Source organism: Rhinoraja longicauda, chromosome 1, assembly GCF_053455715.1.
Source record: "Rhinoraja longicauda isolate Sanriku21f chromosome 1, sRhiLon1.1, whole genome shotgun sequence".
NCBI classification, from domain to species: domain Eukaryota; kingdom Metazoa; phylum Chordata; class Chondrichthyes; order Rajiformes; family Arhynchobatidae; genus Rhinoraja; species Rhinoraja longicauda.
Window position 1 is genome coordinate 112,441,608 of NC_135953.1, and position 19,264 is coordinate 112,460,871.

Here is a 19,264-nt window from a genome sequence, read left to right on the forward strand (position 1 = left end):
TTACACCTTGACTTGTTGGATGGCAGGAGGCAAGTATCTGCTGAAGTAATGAAGGATGAAGTTGAACAAGACTTTAGAATCACAGTAGGCTTAACAGGTAATAAAATCATGAACCGTTGCAGTTAAAGGAGGCTTCATCTTCGGACACTTGTATTAAGACATCAAATGTGACACATCATTTATTGTATATTGGAGAGCAGTGATCTCTATCCTTCTATGTGCTTTTGAGGTTGGAGCTACCTACAGCGGATGCCTCGACATTGGAAATATATAGCTAACACTGATTCTTCTTACCCTCCAAATTCAATGGATATGCAAACCAAAGTTAACATCCTGTCTCAGATCAAGGTTCCTCAGCATTGAAGTCCTGGTCACTCTTAATTGGCTACATTGGGTTTGACTCATCAATCACATACTTGACACCTGACACCCAAAACAGATACTCTATTCCAAGTTCTGCCAAGGGAGGAGATTACCAATGTGACAAAGAAAAAGATTCAATTATGTGCTCAAAGCTATATTGAAGAAGGTTCCACGCCATCACCATATCCTGGGAATCTCTGACCCAGTACCACTCACAATGGGGATGGAGTATTCGAGATGATATTGAGTACATCAATACATGCTTCAGGAGCACAAATAAACAATGTTTGGTCTTCAATTGTGCATTGATTTCCCTTTGAGTTTTGCTATTGAAGTTATTTCCTCACACTTCTGTGCAGCATATCCCAGTTCATTCAGCTCACTGAATAAACATCTTTCCTCCTATTCCCCTGATTCTTTTGTGAATTATATTACATCTGTGTTCAATCGTTACCAGATTTTATGCTATTGGAAAAACTTTCCTTCTGTCTTCTACCAGTATAAAAATTACTCATGATTTTAGTATGTCCATCAGATCTCCTCTTACCCTTTTTGCTTCAATCTTTCCACAGAATTGTTGTCCTCCATCCATGACCAATTCTAAGAAATCTTTCGTACAATTTCTGATCAATGTTGCTTAGAATCAGCCACATGATTCCGGTTGATTCATCACCTATGATTTATAAAGGTTCAACCTATTTTTACTGCTTTAGCATGCTATAATAAAGGCCAGAATTGCATATATTTTCAAAATTGCCCTCCTAACTTGCCTTGCCACCTTCAAAGATTTGTATACATACACTCCCAGGTAGCTCAATCTCTTTACAACAAGCTTATATTGTTTCTCTTTTCCTGTGAGAACGCATTAAACATGTTCAACCGATGCAGAGCAGCATTCAATAAAATAGTTAAGACTCTGAACTACAAAACCTCGACAATAGAATATAAATCAGAAGAAATAATAAATTTTATGTGGCTCCAGTTCATCTGCCAAGTAATATTTTCACCCACTCTCAGCAGCATCTGTGCAATGATGCAATTAAAACACAGGCAGTACTTACCACCACTTCCCTCCCAATGACATACAAGCAATTTTGCTAGAACTGGAAGCAGGCATCCTTTGCGTATTTATTTCTTATGACATCAATAGGCCTATTGGCATTTGGCTTAAAAGTAATTCTACAAGTCATTCACAAAAACAATTTCAAAATAAGTTAGGAATTATTTTTTGACAAAATAATCTCTTTTTATCAGGACAATTGCTTATTCCTCCAATATCCAACCTTGTACGTTCTCCCTACCATTATATCAACACATCCTAATTTCCCATATTCCTGGCTCGCTATCAACTTACTTGGACTAGTTAATACATCCTTTCATGATGCAGCTGCCCATGGAGGGATTCAACTAAGCCTCTAAATTACCTTGACATCAACGTAGATGGGTTGCTCAGTAAGCCTGGTGATGACACCAGAAGTGGATCTATTGCAGATGGTGAGGAATGCTATCAGAAGATGTAGCAGGATATAGACCAGCTGCACAAATGAGCAGAGAAACGGCAGATTGAGTTTAACCTGAGCAAGCGTGAGGTGTTGCACTTTGGCAGGTTGAATGTAAGCGAGAGAGTATACAGTTAATGGCAAGACCCATTATTGTATTGATGTGCAGAAGGATTTTGGAGTCCAAGTTCATAACTGACTGAAGGTGGCCGCACAGGTAGATCGGGGGGTTAAGAAGGCACATGGTATGCTTGCCTTTATTGCTATTGGCATTGAATATAAGAGTCAGCAAGTCATGATGCAGCTCTATAGATTCATCGTGGAAACAGGGCTTTCGACCCACCATATCTAAATGGACCAACAATCATCCATACACTAGTTCTATGTTATCCCAGTTTTGCATTCTAGACACTAGGGGCAATTTGCAGAAACCAATTAACTTACAAGGCTGCACATCTTTGGAATGTGGGAGGAAACCGGAGCACCCGGAGAAAACACATGTGGTCACAGGCAGAACGAACAAACTTCACACAGACAGCTCCAGTAGTAGGAATCGAACCTGGGTCTGGTATAATGCAATAGCTCTACCACTGCCCCACTGTGTTGCCCCTTTTGTAAGGCTGCATTTGGAGTATTGCAATACAGTTTTGGTCACCCCATTACAGGAAAGAGGTGGAGGTTTTGGTGAGGGTACAGAATAGTTTTACCAGAATGCATCCGAATAGAGGTTTTCAGTTACAGGGAGAGGTTGGATAGACTTGGATAGTTTTCTCTGGAATGTTGGAGGTTGAGAGAAGATTTGATGGAATCATGTAAATTATGAGAAATGTCCAACACTAGAAGGCATAGCTATAAGGTTAAAGGGGTAAGTTTAATGGAGATGTACAGGTAAGTTTTTTACCCAGTGAATGGTGGGAGCCTGAAATGCACTGCCAGGGGTGGTGGTGGAGACAGTGACATTTAAAAGGCTTTCAGAGAGGCACATGAAAATGCAGGAATAAAGGGATATGGATCAAGTACAGACAGGTAAGATCACTTTAACTTGGCATCATGTTTGGCAGAAGGGCCCATTACTGGTTTGCGCTGTTCTATATTATAAATGGCACAATTACATCTTCTTGCGCCATTACCCACGGCACAGAAATTCTTATGCCCTACCAGCACAATTTCAAATACTCTCTGTACAACATAACTTGATCCAGACATCTGCTTTCAACTTTCTCCCTCTCACCTTTGATGTATGGATTCTAATATTTGACATTTCCACCTTGGGAAGAAATATTTTGGCTGCCTACCCTATCTACACCCCTCTTTATTTTAAAAACTTCTATCATGTCACCGCTCAACCTCCAATCTATTGATGCAACAATAATGAGACCATTATTGGTGCAAACTTTTCCAAACAGGCAAGTGTTAGAATGAATCTACCCATTTCTTGCCTGTTAGAAAAGTCTGATGAAAATCTATTGCAGAAGAGAATGTCAACTGCTGAAGGCTGCACAAGGAAGAAGCTACAGTAGTGATAACATTGTGAGATGAGGAAATTGTTGGGGAAAAAAAAAACTTTAACAGTTTGGAAAGGATGTGACTGAGTGAGGTACATGAGGCTGATAAAGGCTAAAAAAAACGTTAATCAAAAACCATACCAAATAAAATGATTGCGAATTCACAGAATTAAGAATAGAATATTTTTAACGGAGGATTCAAGAGGCTGTTTTTCAAATAAATAATAAATTATATGGACTAAAATAATGGTGGAGGCAAAAATCTCATTTAATATTTATATACACTGAGGTGGTGTGAAGATTTCTGTGCAGATGAATCAATAAGAATCATTGAGTCTTTTGTACTTGCTGTGATATTCTGATTTTGACTTATATCAAACACTCAGCATAAATGAAGGGGCTCTTTTTAGATCCATCTTACCAGAAAAACTTTAGAGCACAAGCTGGGCCACTTCTTCCCCAACTATGTATGGATACAAGGTTTGACGGGTCTATCATCTTCTCATTCTATTAGTTAGATATTCATGTCGGCAATACAATTTCCTGGAAATAGCTCTGCAATCTTTGATATTTACAAAGTCTGTACTTACATATCTTATTCCATCTGGTTTCACTGTAGTTTCTAGTGAGTCAGACCAAAGAGGCAAATTTTTTTAAAAGGCGCTAGAAATCTGAAACATATACAGAAAATGCAAGGAACACTCAGCAGGTCAGGCAGCAACAGTGGAAAGAATAACAGAGTCAATGCTTCAGGTTGAAAACTCTTCAAGCACTTTGTTGTGAACGCTTCTTCCATTGCCAAACAATATAACATTATCATCAGGCCTGGTTGTCAGGGCACAAAGAATTTGCCACCAGACAATTGAGCAGAGGCAACATGTTAGGTTTTAAATTTTTGTTGATTTAAAACAGAAGCGAAGATGCAGAATTTTATGTCATTTTTAGATACAAAAAATAATATCATATACATGTGTAAATCAATTCTGTCACAACCAAAACTGATGGGATTGAAGATGACTTATTTGCATGTGTTTTATCAGTTCTGAGGTGGCTAATGAGCCCAGTATGTGAACTATACATTCCTCCATGGATGAGGAAGATGACAGTTAATAGGCCGAGGCTGTATCATTTCCCCAACACTTTTTTTCAATCTTTCTTGCCACGTTAAAATCTCACTTCCAGTAAACTTCCACAGGAATGAAGCAATTCTTCAGAACTAATAGGAAACTATTCACTCCAGAAGCAGGCATCCTAATTTCAATAGAGACCTACAGTAAGCAGTTGCATTCAAAGCCTCCTTAAAAGATTGCTACAGTTTATATTGGGTGGCACCATACTGCAGCTGATAGAGCCACTGCCTCACAGGACCAGGGACCCGAGTTTACTTCTAATCTTGGATGCAGTCTGTGTGGAGTTTGCACCTTTTCCCTGTGACTGCATGGGTTTCCTCCGGGTGCTTCAGTTTCCTCCTGTGTGCCAAAGACATGCAGGTTTTCAGGGTAATTGGCCTCTGTGAAATTTCCCCTTGTGTACAGTGAGATAGAGCAAAAGTAGGATAATATAGAACTAGTGTGAATGGGTGATCAATGGTCGATATAGACTTGGTGGGCTGAAGGGCCTGTTTTCCTGCTGTATCTAAATAATTAAACTAAATAAACAAGTTTCACTGACTCCTGAGTCACTGGCCCATGATAGCGTAAAGTAGAGAAGAAGCTTCAAGGCCATGCAAGGGCAAGGAAAGGAGCATCTCACAGCTGATCGCTCCAACTGTGAATTAGTCTAGAAACAAGGAACTGCAGATACAGGTTAACACACGAAAGGGCACAAATTGCTGAATTAACTAAGCAGGTCAGTCAGCATCTCTAGAGAACATGGATAAGTGACATTTCAGGTCGAGAGCTGACCTGAAATGGACTGAAGAAGGGTCTTGACACAAAGCATCAACTATCCATGATCTTCGGAGATGCGGCTAACATGCTGAGTTACTCAAGCATGTTGTGTCCTTTCATGAATATGTCTGCATTGGTCTCATCGGTCACTTTGGAATCTACAAAAACTGGAGTGGAAACAAACCAACTTCAATCCCAAGGGACTTCCAAAGAAAGAGAAGAAGTGTCTCGACCCAAAACGTCACCCACTCTTTCTCTCCAGAAATGCTGCCTGTCCCACTGAGTTACTCCAGCTTTTTGTTTCTTTCTAAAGAGAAGACTTTGTTGTCTAATTACTATGATATATGAGATTAAATGAAACAAAACAAATTAACACAATTGAGTGAAACTTTGGGGTAATGGAAAATGAATTAATGTAAAAAGTCTATTTGACAAGAAAATATTCTTGATTTAAAGGGAAAATAAGGGCTCAAAGGGATCTTCACCCAGAAAATGGCATTCAGAGTTCTGTGCAAAAGTCCATTTTTTGTTTCAGATGAAGAAATCTTTAATCATGCTGTATACAATATGACAGCATTCAATGCTACCAATCGAATATAGATAAAAAGCATGTTCTATTGGCACTCCATCTTTGGAAAACACGAAAGCAAATTACTGCGATAACATTCAATAAAAAAATTATCAGAATATTACTGAATTTAGGACAAGGAATAAATGATGTATCAAATCATAAATTGAATGGCCTGGGATAAAAATGGATTGCTCAACCTTTGTTTGCGGGACAAACTTATTTTTTTGTTTCAATCATTGGTTCCCTTTTCAATTTCACTTCATTGCTTTTGTGCAGGTTTCTCTTGCTTTTAACATCAAACACCTTTGTCACATTTCATATCTCTTTAATTTATTAGTATTGCCATGGTTACTGGAATTTCTGCCCTCCATCCTTAGGGCCATTTTGCTATCGTTGGAGAGCTAAAAGTAGAATCAAGGAACAGGACTAGGTTATTTAGCCTCATGAACCTGTCCTGCTATTATTTTCATATTCCCTATTGCCTTTCTTTTCTCCATTTCTAGTAACACCTTCAGTTAACAAAAATCTATTAACATCAGATTTAAAATGAACTGTTAACCTTGCATTAATATGGGTTGACAGGGGAAAATCCCAATTTTTTCCCACTTTTTTCTTCCTAACTTTACTCATGAAAGGCTGGATTTTAATGCTGATACAATGCTATACGAGCCCCCCCCCCCCCCCCCCACCCCCACCACCACCACCACCACAAATCAGTGATCTTCCAAACAATGGATGTGACTTCTCAATTTTTATTATCAGTTCTTCTCTATTTAATCTTCTAAAGCAGCACCAGATAATGTCTTGTAATAAATCGTTGATGTCCAGATATCTTTCTGGTCGAGAATGAAACTTTAATGTCCACTTACTGATAGAATCGTAGAGTTATATTGTGCAGAAACATGCCCTTCAGCTCAACTAGCCCACACCTACAACATGTCCCTTCTACAATAGTCCCATCTGCCTGCGTTTGGCCCATATCCCTCTAAATATGTCTTATCCGCGTTCCTGCCATAATGTTTCTTAAACATTACAGTAGTACCTGCATCAACTACCTCCTGCAGCAGCTCGCTCCATATACCCACCACCCTTCGTGTGAAAAGGTTACCCCTCGGGTTCCTATTAAATCTTTCCCCCCTCGCCTTAAACCTATGTCCTCTGGTTTTTGATTCCACAACTCTGGAAAAGAGACTCTGTGCGCCTATTCCTCTCATGATTTTGTACACCGCTATAAGACTTCTATATTGCTGTGTATATAATTATATTCAAACCTAGTTTGATCTCCTACTAAGGTAACTTCTGGGGTAGCTCATATATTTTTGAAGCTTCCCTAAACAAGAGCACATTTTTAATTTGTATTTGTTATTTTTCTAATGAAAATCTATCAACATAACAAGAAATTTAAGTTTCACTTTCTGAATTAACTTTGAAAGTAACAATTATGTGCTCGGTACTAACTGATGACTATCAGTTGATTGGAAGGGGCATAAAGTTGATTGATTCTGAAAAAAATTGTGGATATCATGATGTGTTGTTAACATGCAACCTTTTTTATTTAAAGCAGTCTTGATATAAAATTATAATGACTGGAAGCACTAATGATCATTGATTGTTTTGCTTATTGGGTGGATGCTTTGGTACAGAGTCAATAGAAGATGGAACAATACAGCACAGGAGCAGACTCTTTGGCCATAATGACAGTGCCTAGCATGGTACCAAGATCAAGTCTTATCTGCCTGTACATAATCCTCATTCCTCCTTTCCCTGCATATCAATGTGCCTGTCCAAAAGTATTTAAAAATGTCTCTGTCATATCTACTTCCAACACCACCCTACCCGCCACACGTTCTAGCTCTGTGTAAAAAAAAACTTGCCACGTGCATCTCCTTTAAAATTTGCTCCACTCACCCAAAGCTATACTCTCTAGTATTTGATATTTCCATTCCGGGAAAAAGGTTCTGACTGTCTACCTTATCTGCGTCAATGTTGAATGTGGCTCACAAAAAGCAAATTAGCCCTGCATTATTTAAAATTTAAACGTAACAGAAGTTGTTAGTAATACTCAACAGGTTAGGCAGTATTTCTGGAGAGAGAAACAGGGGTAATAGTTCTAGTCAATTACCTTTTATCAGAACACTAGACATGCTGGCTTGAAGGGCCGAATGGCATACTCCTGCACCTATTGTCTATTGTCTATTGACATGTTTGTTCTGCACATGTGCGGATGCGGCGGCCATCTTAGGTGAGTGCCAGATCAACGGGGCCCCCAACTGCGCATGCGCGGTTTTTTAAACTTTAATATGTGAATAACTTTAAAAATATAACACCAATTTGCATGAAATTGCATCCATAGCACCACAGGACAATGGCCCAAAATTGCTGCACTATCGTGTACCATTTTGACTGTAATTCAGGAACAAACAAGAGTGTTAGTATACAGATGTCATTGAAAATGGGTGATGTTCATCATGATTTCTCATTGAACCATACAGAATTCTTAAGAAGCTTAGCAGGGCAGATGTAATGGTGATGCTTCCCCGGACAGTATGTCTAGATCCAAAGGTCACAATTTCAAATAAATCAGTCAGCCTTTCAGGACATAGTTGAGAAAAAAAAATCACTCAGAAGGTGATTAACTTCTGGAATTCTCAAACAGGTTTAGAGGCTCAGTAACTAGTCATATTCAAGTCAGAGAGACTGAACTCGGTGGTGAGATGTGAGTTTACTGTAGGAAAATGACACTGAGGTTAAAGATCAGCTGTAATCTTATTTAACGATGGAGCATAAATGAGGGCCTGCTCCGTCTTCTGCTTTCGGCATTCCTATTGTCTTGTGCAGCAGCAATCATGGGTTTTTTCACCAGTGTGCCACAGATGTTTGCACATAGCTTGGTCCATCCAACCAAAAGTTGTGGTGGTGATTATTTCCACTTATACAATCAGGAGGGAACATTTGATTGACAATGTGACACCTTCCACTTCAGCACAAGTGCCGCGTGACTATTGCAGTAGAATCTCAGAACATTGACATTCAGAACCTATTTGCAGCAGGCTAAACTTGGCTACCATTATAACTATGGATTATAGTAACAACAGGGCTTGCAATGCCTCAGAGCAGTCCAGCAATTGTTCCTCCATCTGAAGGGTGGCTTGATGACCATGATGATCCAGTGTGCAGACAGCCTGCAGTTGTTCATTATCATCTCCAATAATTCTCATTGATTTTTAAAAATCTCATTGCTGCTAGCAAAGCTAGGATTTATCACCCATCCTGGATGGGTGGAGAGAACAGACCCAATGTCTATGATATGATAGAGACCAAGAGTGACTGGTTAGCATAACTAACAGCAATGCTGACTGACAGGGGGTGGTGAAAGGTTGCTAATTACAGCTGATCTGTCTGGATGAGATGTAAATAAAAGGAAATGAATGAAAACAAAGCAATGCTATGAATGCAAGATGCACAAACTGCTGGTGGTCATGTTAAATAAGGTAAGTTTTCATTTTTTAATTGAAAATGATGAACTGAATTTAAATTCCACAGCTGACATGGTGGGATTTGAACGTGGCTCTTTGCAGTATTTGTTCAGGCATCAGGAATACAAGTCCAGCAACATTGCCACTGCACCCCCGTCCTATCTAATTAAGGCTCATCCACACAAAGGTTTGATGAATTTGTTGTTTAAAAAAATGAAGATGTTTATATTGGTACTGTGGACAAATGGAGGCTCAAGGTAAGATTTGGGAATATTAGTGAATAGGAATTCCAGCTCCTCGAATTGGACTTGAATAACATTTTTTTTTAGAGAGAATGCTTTGAAAATGGTTTTTGTTCGTTCCCTTCCCACTAATGCCCTCTTCTCCACCTCATCCTCCACCAGAACACGTTGCTCCGAATCATCGGTTGTCTGGTCGAAAAAGATCTGCCCCTTCATGTTCTTGTGTAGCACACCATGACAATTCTTCACTCCACCTCTGCTGAATACAGTACAGCTCCTCCAGAGAATGTTGGCAGTGAAAGCATTGTTTCAGCTTACCTGTAATCTGCTCCATCATCTTTCAGATGATTATATACTTCTTATGTGCCCAAGCTCTGCACTGGGCTCATCAGACATGTTTTTATGGGTGGCTTTTGTTGCCCAACAGTCACTCTTTGGTTTTCCTTCATGACTCGTGAGGTGGATTGAGGCAGAGGGAAATCATTAAGCTGGCAGCCAGGATATCTAATTTATATAAATGGCTTCCTTACTTATCAGACTCCAGCACCTTTGTGTCCTCGCTCATTACCTGTTGCCTCTGCCTCCATTTTTACTGTCTGCTCCCTCCAACTGGCTCCTCCTGCCCTCACTTTTTATTTTCCTTTTCTCCCTTGTCCGTATCCACCTATCGCTCACCTGCATCTTTCTCCCAAATGCACTTTTTCCTCTCCCCTACCTGGCTCTATCTGCCCATCCTCCTTCACTCCTTTTCGGACCATCTATCATCTTCTACTCTCTGTCTCAACCCTCTCCTTCTCTTCTTTACACTGGCTATCTTGCCTCTTTACTTTCTCTTGTCCAGCTTTCTTCTCACCCCCCCCCTATAATCAGTCTAAAGAACGTTTCCTGACCCAAAATTTCACCTATCCATTTTCTCGAGAGATGCAGCCTTACCAGCTGATGCTGACTTACTCCACCACTTTGTGTCCTTCTCTTTACTCTCAATCCTGATACAGGATCCCAACTCAACACATCAATGTTTTCTTTAAAGTTGACAGATGCTTCTCAATCCATTGTGTTTATCCAGCATTCTGTTTTATGCTCCAGATTTCAGCTTCTGCAGTCCCTTGTGTCTCCAGCAAAATCACATGTTGTCTCCAGCTTCTGGACTCGTGCAAAGTAAAATGTAGTTCTGATGAAGATTAATATGCTGTAACTGATATATTAACTACACTTCGCTTTTCACAGGTACAAAATGAGATGCTCATTGTTTCCAACATCTCCGGTTTTAATTTCCGATTTTTGCATTTTTTTCATGTTTTAACTGTAGTTAGTTCTCACTAGGTTGAGAGTTAGGAATGTCCCTTTTGAAAAATTAGGTGACAAACTGTGAAACATTGCAAAGATCCATTGCACCAGGTTGGAAAGAGCTAGTGGAATAAATAAAAAAAAGACACAATATGCTGGAGTAACTCAACGGGTCAGGCAGCATCTCTGGAGAACATGGACAGGCGACATTTTGGCTCGGGACTTTTCTTTAGATTGGTGTACATGTTAATTTCTTGGTCAGCTTGATTGCCTTAGGTAACGTAGTCCTGAGCTTATGCTGAGGTGGTCCAGCAAGAGTAGATGTTGGTTGATGAGAACTGGGGGATTTCTGTGACTTTAATAGCAGAGAATGTGAGACTGAGGACTTTGCTAGTAGAATAGTGATTCCTGCCATAAACATGACAATGTTTGTGTGCATAGAGAGTTGAAGATAAATTGGAACATAGGGTTGATGCATTTCAACAGTGGTCCTGGCAATAAACATCCAAACTCCATTGATGAAATAATATTTTCTCATGTTGTAACTTCCAGGTAAATTGTCAAACAGTGGACCAAATATTTATAAAAGAATAACCGATTTTGTTTCTTTCATTTTGGTGAAGAATAGACAATATTGGGGATCAAAATTTAACTTGCGAGACACGATGGTCAAGTACAAGGATAACCAAGCTGATTCGCTGGTTGCGAAATTGGGCCACCATGTCTTGTTCTTCTGTAAAACACAAAGTGCTGAAGTAACTCGGGGATATTCTGTGGGTGGAATGAATAGATTATGTTTTCGGTTGGGACGTCTTCAGTTCCTTGTATCTCCGTTGTACTTCCCTGTTGAGCTTCAATAGTCAATAGTCAATAGTCGTTTATTTGTCACATACACATAAATGTGTAGTGAAATGAAACATTACCCGCAGTTAAACAATAAGACCAATAAGAATAATCAATAAAAATGCAATAACACATACAATCACAACTAACACCAAACAAAAAGAAACATCCATCACAGTGAGTCTCCTCCAGTCCCTCCTCACTGTGATGGAAGGCCATAAATGTATTTTTCTCTTCCCTGCCGTCTTCTCCCGCGGTCAGGCTGTTGGAGTTGCCACATCGGGGCGGTCGGGGCTCCCGACATTGAAGCCCCCGCTGGACGGTGAAAGGTCCACGGCCTATTCCAGGCCGCGCCGGACGGTGAAAGGTCCGCGGCGGGCCGACCCAAGCCCCGCGATTCGGGGCGGGCGAAGACGCTGTCGCTGCCGCTGCCGGTGCTCCCGATGTCGGGGCCCATCCAGGGGCCTGCGGGCTTCCCACGTCCACGCGGCCCACGCCGGAGCCTCCGGAGACGAGTCGCAGCCGCTCCCGCAGCATCCGCAGGCCAGCGCCGCAGGTGGTGAGTCCGGGCCACGGGCTCTGCGAACCAGAGCCCCAGGTGGTCCCAGGTGCATGGCCGCTGGTAGGCCGCAGCGGGAACAGAGACACGACACAGAAACAAAGGTCGCGTCTCCGTTCGGGAGAGAGAATTTTACAGTTCCCGTTCCCTCCCACCCCCCCCCCCCCCTCAAACATAACATACAAACCCTACACCATATTAAAACTACAATTCAGACAAAAACAACAAAAAACACAAAAGACAGACGGACTGCAGGCAAGCCGCAGCTGCGACGGCACATGCATGGCCCCCAAAACAAGTAAAAGACAGTAACTAGCACATCAATATCTCCGACCCACCTCTGGACTCAACATTTGTACCGAGCCCCATAGCTTTAAGCAATGACTTTGCTGATAAACAAAAAGTGACACCATTCATTTCACTTCGGTTGTCGAGCCTGTGGTGACAGATAAGTGCAGATAGGTAGTAATTTAAAAAATACAATTAGTTCTATTTGAATAGTTTTTAATGTTTCTGAGCATATCAGAGAGTACTCGGCCTCCTCAGTAAGGTAACCTTGCTTGGCTTTTCTTGTCTGGCAAAAGTAAGTCCACATGAATAACAAATCTGAGCTGAACAATGCAGCCTGCCATTTCGAACTGTGCCTACAAAATCTGGATTTATGGGCTAACTAGTTCCTACCCTTCCACCATTTAGGTGCTAGCTACAGAATACAATAGCTTCAAGTGATACTGATATATTAGTGATGCATTTTGTTCAAATATCTAGACAGTTCATTACGATTAAGTAACTGGATGTGAAAGCTTGTTCTTCCTTTTTGTCTTTGTCACTATTGTTCATCTTAAATATTTTCAAGTAATTTGGTTTATTTAAGCAAGATTAGGAAGTTGGGAGAATAGCATTATCCACCTGTGCAGCTCTAACCATTCATATGAACAAAGCAGAATTATTTTAAAAATTTAGCAAAATGCTGATTAATGCAAGAAAGATCTTTTCATTTACAAAATTGCAGAGAACATCCCACCATTGAATATGCTCCCTATGATCATTTGTGAAATTCTTATTCAGCCTCATGTAATTTTCTCTTTCCATCTCGAATTAGGTTTATTTTAACGCTGAATGCTTTTAATTTGCTTTTGTGTACTGCCACAGCAAACTATTCTTTATTTCATCTCCCTCTGGCACTCTAAACTGGAAAAGTTGTTTATGAATCTTGCTTGCAGGTTTCATATTCGGATTGGTAATTTCTAAAGCCTCCCCACTGAGTAATGTAGCTTGAGTCCACTGTGCTGAGCTGCAGAATTCAAATGGATATGAGGTGAACTGTACAAATTAACCTTGAATTTGTTTATTTGTACATTGAATTCCAACATGCCTTGAATACCAGAGGCATCAACACAAAAATAGCATGTGTGCTGCAGTCATCAGTGTGCAATGGTGCTGCTTGAAAGTCTCAAGGCTTTTATTTGTTCTGCTCTGATCAGAAGCTCCATCTGTGGCTGTTTTGCTTTGTGTGTTTCCCTTACCCTGTCCGTTTTAGTGTGCTTCTCTTTTCCTTGGGAATTATAATTCACCCCCTTTGTTTCACTTCCCTTTGGCATATTCATCATAAACACTTTGAGGGCTTGAAAGTCACATCTCCTCATTTTTAGGCACTAAATAGAGTGTATCAGTTGCTATAAAGAATGACCCACAAACCCAAGAAAATATCCCACTAAATGTCCGAAGCATTGAAGCAAATATTAAGCATGTCATAAAAGGTGGGAACATATGAACAGGCAGTCAATCGATACCTAAATGTTAATCAACATATTCTGGTCTAGAATGTATTTCCGAGTCTCTCTTCAGTTTGCAGAAGTGTTCCCACCTGAAATGCTGTCTATCCATTTACTTCCATATTCTGGCCCATTGAATTCCTCCAGCAGTCTCCGCAAGATTCAAGCTTCAGCAGTCTGTGGTGTTTGCGTATTTCAGACACTCTTGGGTGAGGCTGGTGATGACCACTGGAAAATTGGTAGTTTGTACTCTATCAATAATGATCTCCTCCTCGAAACGTTAACTCTTTTACTCTTTCCACACAGGCCAAACAAAATTTTCCAGCATTTTCTGTTTTCACTTTATAACATATAGTGTTTAAAGAATATATTTATCTGGATAAATGTAATCTAAGGGGGGAGGAGTGTGACAAAGTGAGTTGCACAATTTGTTGTACTTGTCTGCCTTGAGCCTCTATAGTGCATGCGTTCCAGGGGCACACTGCAGCAGCAGAAAAGAGGAGTGGGCTACGTTCAAGTTAATAGCACATGGTTCTGTTTTATTCTCTGAATTATTATAATGTAGCAAATTGGGGACCAGTTTTTAATTATTACTGGTGTTTTAATTATTTAAGGGTGGGATATGTGAGACAAATGGTGTAGGGGTGGAATTATTGTCAAGGCCATTGCTGTTAGAAGTCAGCAGTTGCATGTATTGGATCAAGATCCACTTGCTGAATTACCTCCAATCTACAAAATGTTTTTTGTGACCTTGCAATACTAGTTACATTCCTGCTCAATACATTTGAGAAACTTGACTTACTGAATTATGACACAAAATGTTGGCGTAACTCAACTGGTCAGGCACTATTCTTTTGGGTAGGGTCCAGGCGTAAAACGTCACCAACCAATGTTCTCTAGAGATGCTGCCTAGCTGGCTGAGCTACTCCAGCTCTTTGTGTCTTTTTATGTAGAAAATTGCCAAACATAATAAATCCGCAGCTTGCAAATGTGTCATGGTGGGTTAAGTTAACATTTTGATCTGTTTACAGCACTGATGCATATAGTCTTTTTGATTTTTGATTACTTTCAACTTCACCTCTTTCATATGCTAGGGTCGATATTTGACTGTCTGTTGCCTATTCCTCACTTGTAAGATAGAAAACCAGAAAATGAAAATTAGTATGGCCCCTCAGCCTCCCCATTAATGCCCCATCATGACTAATATTTTTTTGTCTGATTAATGTATGATTTGACTTTTACTCCCTTCAGTATGTGGCTGCTTAAATAAGGAAATTGACTTTGTTTTACTCAAAGAATCACATTTGCAATTTCCAAGTACAGATGTTTGAAGCATCTGCTTGTCACACAATACTTCTTGACTGCCAGTTCTTACCCTTTGGGTCAACTAACTGTTTGGCATATCTTTGCTTCTTTGGAAATTTTAGTGGAAGTGAAACATTCTGTTCCTGATTCCCATACGTGATTCTTCTTCTTCTTATTATTATTATTATTATTATTATTATTGGGTGTCCATTATGAACAATGGTGACTGCCTTCCACTCTAGTCTTGCATATTCTGCTCATATGGCTGTGTTCCACCTGCACTCCTTTCGTCACATCTGTCTGTTGTCTCTACTTTTAAATTAACAGTAAACTTTACACCCAAAGATAGTTCAGTGCCATCACTGGCTTGGGCAAACAGTATGACCCCCTTTTGGTTGTGTCTGAAATATGCCCGACAGTGAAGTAGACTAAAACAAACTCAATAATCTATCATATATTTTCCAAAACTATATCATACACATGGAACATTATTATATCCTGAGTAGTTGCGCATCATTTGGAAATGTCTTTCTATAAAAGGCTTATATTGATGAATGTCAGCAATAGAACACATTAAAGCAAGCTATATCTTCTGCCTTGCACAGCATATTAGAAATAGTTATATGTATTATGGTTCTGTAATAATGTCATGCTAATAAAGAAAAACATTTACACTCATTCTTTCCTTAATCTATTGGAATTGATGATTGTGTGTTAAAACTTAGTTTCAGTTTAGTTTATTGGCACATGTATCAAGGCTTTTGTTGCGTGCTAATCAATCAGCAGAAAGACAAAACATGATCACAATCGAACGACTCAAAGTGTACAGATACATGATAAGGGAATAACATTTAGTGCAAGATAAAGCCAGTAAAGTCCGATCAAAGATAGTCTCAGGGTCACCAATGAGGTAGATTGTATCTTTGATCGGACTTTACTGGCTTTATCTTGCCTAAAACAAAAACTAGCAGATGTGTTTCAATTACATAACATTATTTCAATATATTGAACCTGACTTTAAATATCCTTATAAATAACAATACTTTGTTTTCTCTCCAGTAATGGTGAGTAGATAAATTCAGCCGTTAATTAACACCTATTTTCAAGGCATGAGGATTCAGTGGCCAAGAGTAAATTTGTGTGAATTCCCAACCATGTACCTTGGGGAATTTGCTCAAAGTATCAGAGGTAGATCTAAGAACGTGCTTTCATTAATTTCAAGCAGGAATGGCTGCCAGATATACACCGATCAGCCAAAACATTATAACCTGATGAGCCAAAACATTATGACCACCTGCCTAATATGCTGTTGGTCCTCCATGTGCAGCCCCATGCGCAGCAGGGTGCGATGCACTGTGTATTGTCACATTCCTCCCGTGATCACCATTAAAATTTTCTGTGACTTGTGCCATAGTAGACCTTCTGTCGGTTCGGACCAGACGGGATAGCTTTCGTTGCCCTCGCACATCGATGAGCCTTGGGTGCCCAACACCCTGTCACCAGTTTGTGGTTTGTCCCTCCTCGGACCACTGTCGGTAGGTACTCACCACTGCTGACCGGGAGCACCCCACAAGCCTTGCTGTTTCAGAGATGCTCTGACCCAGTCGTCTGGCAATAACAATTTGGCCCTTGTGAAAGTCGCTCAGGTCTATACTCCTGCCCATTTCTCCTGCATCCATAATATCAACTTCAAGAACTGACTGTTCACTTCTTGCCTAATATATCCCACCCCCTGACAGGTGCCATTGTAACAAGATAACCAATGTTATTCACTTCACCTGTCAGTGGTCATAATGTTTTGGCTGATCAGTGTATATGTCTCTGTTATTACTTTCAGATTTAGTTAAGTAAAGCAATTTATTTTAAGCATTTTTAACATCTGTATATTTTGTTAAATTATGAAACACATCAATATTATTGAAATCTTCTTGAATGTTTCTGCATGCCAGAAGAATTTGTCGCGACTTGCCAGCTTTAATAGCCACCCATGTCAAACAGCTCTACTGACTGTCAGTCATTTCAACAGTTGCATGACCAGGGCTTATTCTAGCCTCGTAATATGAGGGGTTTACAAGCCAATTCCTCTGCTGTTGTACAGGGTCTCAGTCCTGAAAGTTGCAGCTGGGATTTTTAATTAAGTGGATCTCAAGCGATGCACATATCTTTATCCATTGGCGATCAGTGAACATTGGTCAGTAACCTCACAAATCAAGAGGTCCAACACTATTAGTTTTAGTTTAGTTGAGAGATACAGTGCAGAAACAGGCCCTTCGGTCCACCAAGTCTGCGCCGACCAGCGATCACCCCATACACTAGCACTATCCTACATACGAGGGCAATTTTACAATTGTACCAAAGCCAATTAACCTACAAACCTGCATGGCTTTGGAATGTGGGAGGAAACCAGAGCACCTGGAGAAACCCATATGGTCAAGGGGAAAACGTACAAACACCATATAGACAGGATCAAACCCAGGTCTCTGACGCTGCAAGGCAGCAACTCTATCACTGCACCACCTTGTGATATTAGTGATATTGAAAACTAATTTGTGTTACTTAAACCCATTATGGCACAATACAGAGGTTCATGGTTGGCACATTGAACCTCAAATTACTGGCCATTAAGGTAAGCAATGTTGCAAAAACCCTTCCGATTACGCTGCTTACTTAAAAATGCCCGACAGGATATATATGCACATGGAAATCACTCACCAAAATTCCTGGCCCAAATTGGCATGGGTTACCGTGCAGTTCCATTTTAGCCTCAGATTTTATAAACCTCTGTACCAGAGGGAATAAATAAATACATTTTAAGAAAACTATCAGGATGAGATTCCATTGAGAGGTACACTACTAAAATGCTGGTGAATTGTTATGCAGGCCTTACATGTGATCCAGCATTAGAACGCTAATCCAGTCGATAAGATATAGTGTTTTCCCGGTGTAAGAAAAGAGATCTCCACAAATCGCTAGACCAACGGACATCAGCAATGCATGAAAAGGGTATGTTCATGAGTTGCAAATAAACATTAGCAGAATGAAACAACCAGGCAATAGAAGTAGGACTAAAGTTTAATACTTTGAAATAGAGAAGAAAGTCACATAATTAAGGAACATATGTAGCACAGTAAAGAATACAGGCAGAAAACCCCCCCAATTATTTTAAACAGAAAAGATTATCAGTTTATTCTCATACAGTTTATGTTTTGTGTAGAGAGGTTAGGGTTATGCAGAGCTGGGGAATGTAAATATCTCGCTCATTAGCTTGGGTTAGCATGCAAACATCAGAAAAAGCAAGAATGTCAAATACAACAATTGGATTTTCCTATCATAAATGTTAACATAAGGTCATCTTATTAGGTTTCCAGAAAAAGCTTTGCTCACTGAATATGAAACAAAAAGTACAGTGAGCATAGAAAGTGTGTGCCATGTGTAATTGCTGATTATATCAGTGGAGCTGCCAAAAACATAATTTTGAGGATACACTGTGCAATGTTTTTATCTTTTAACTGATAAATGCAATTATTTTCAAAATGTGTATGAAAGCATGCTTTTTCTGTTTTGCATCAAGACGATATTTTTGAAAAGTATTTTATTGATTCCATTCAGACATCATGAGGACATCAAATACATCAATAAATCCAAGTTTCTTCTTTCTTTCTTCCTTCACCCGCAAGATCACTATCTCCTAAAGGGGCATGCTTCAGCAGGTTTTAGAAGCCCAATGTTACCTCACCCATGTGATTATATTTCATCTGTAAGATTTAGGCTGTGAAGATCATCAGCCTGTTTGATCATGAGCAGATTTATGAACGTCATATCCTCAACCAAGAACCACATTGACATCAGGATCATGGATCATGGATCATGGATTATTTTACTTCTCCTAGCCTGGTCTCACACTACCAAAGAATTCTCCTTGGTCAAGATAGCTTAAGAGTACATAAGCC

General features: G+C 39.9%; 1 pseudogene; it reads right to left on the reverse strand.

The window, feature by feature from the left end:
- LOC144592751 (uncharacterized) overlaps positions 1-19,264 on the reverse strand; it is a 79,832-nt pseudogene that overhangs the window by 17,414 nt on the left and 43,154 nt on the right.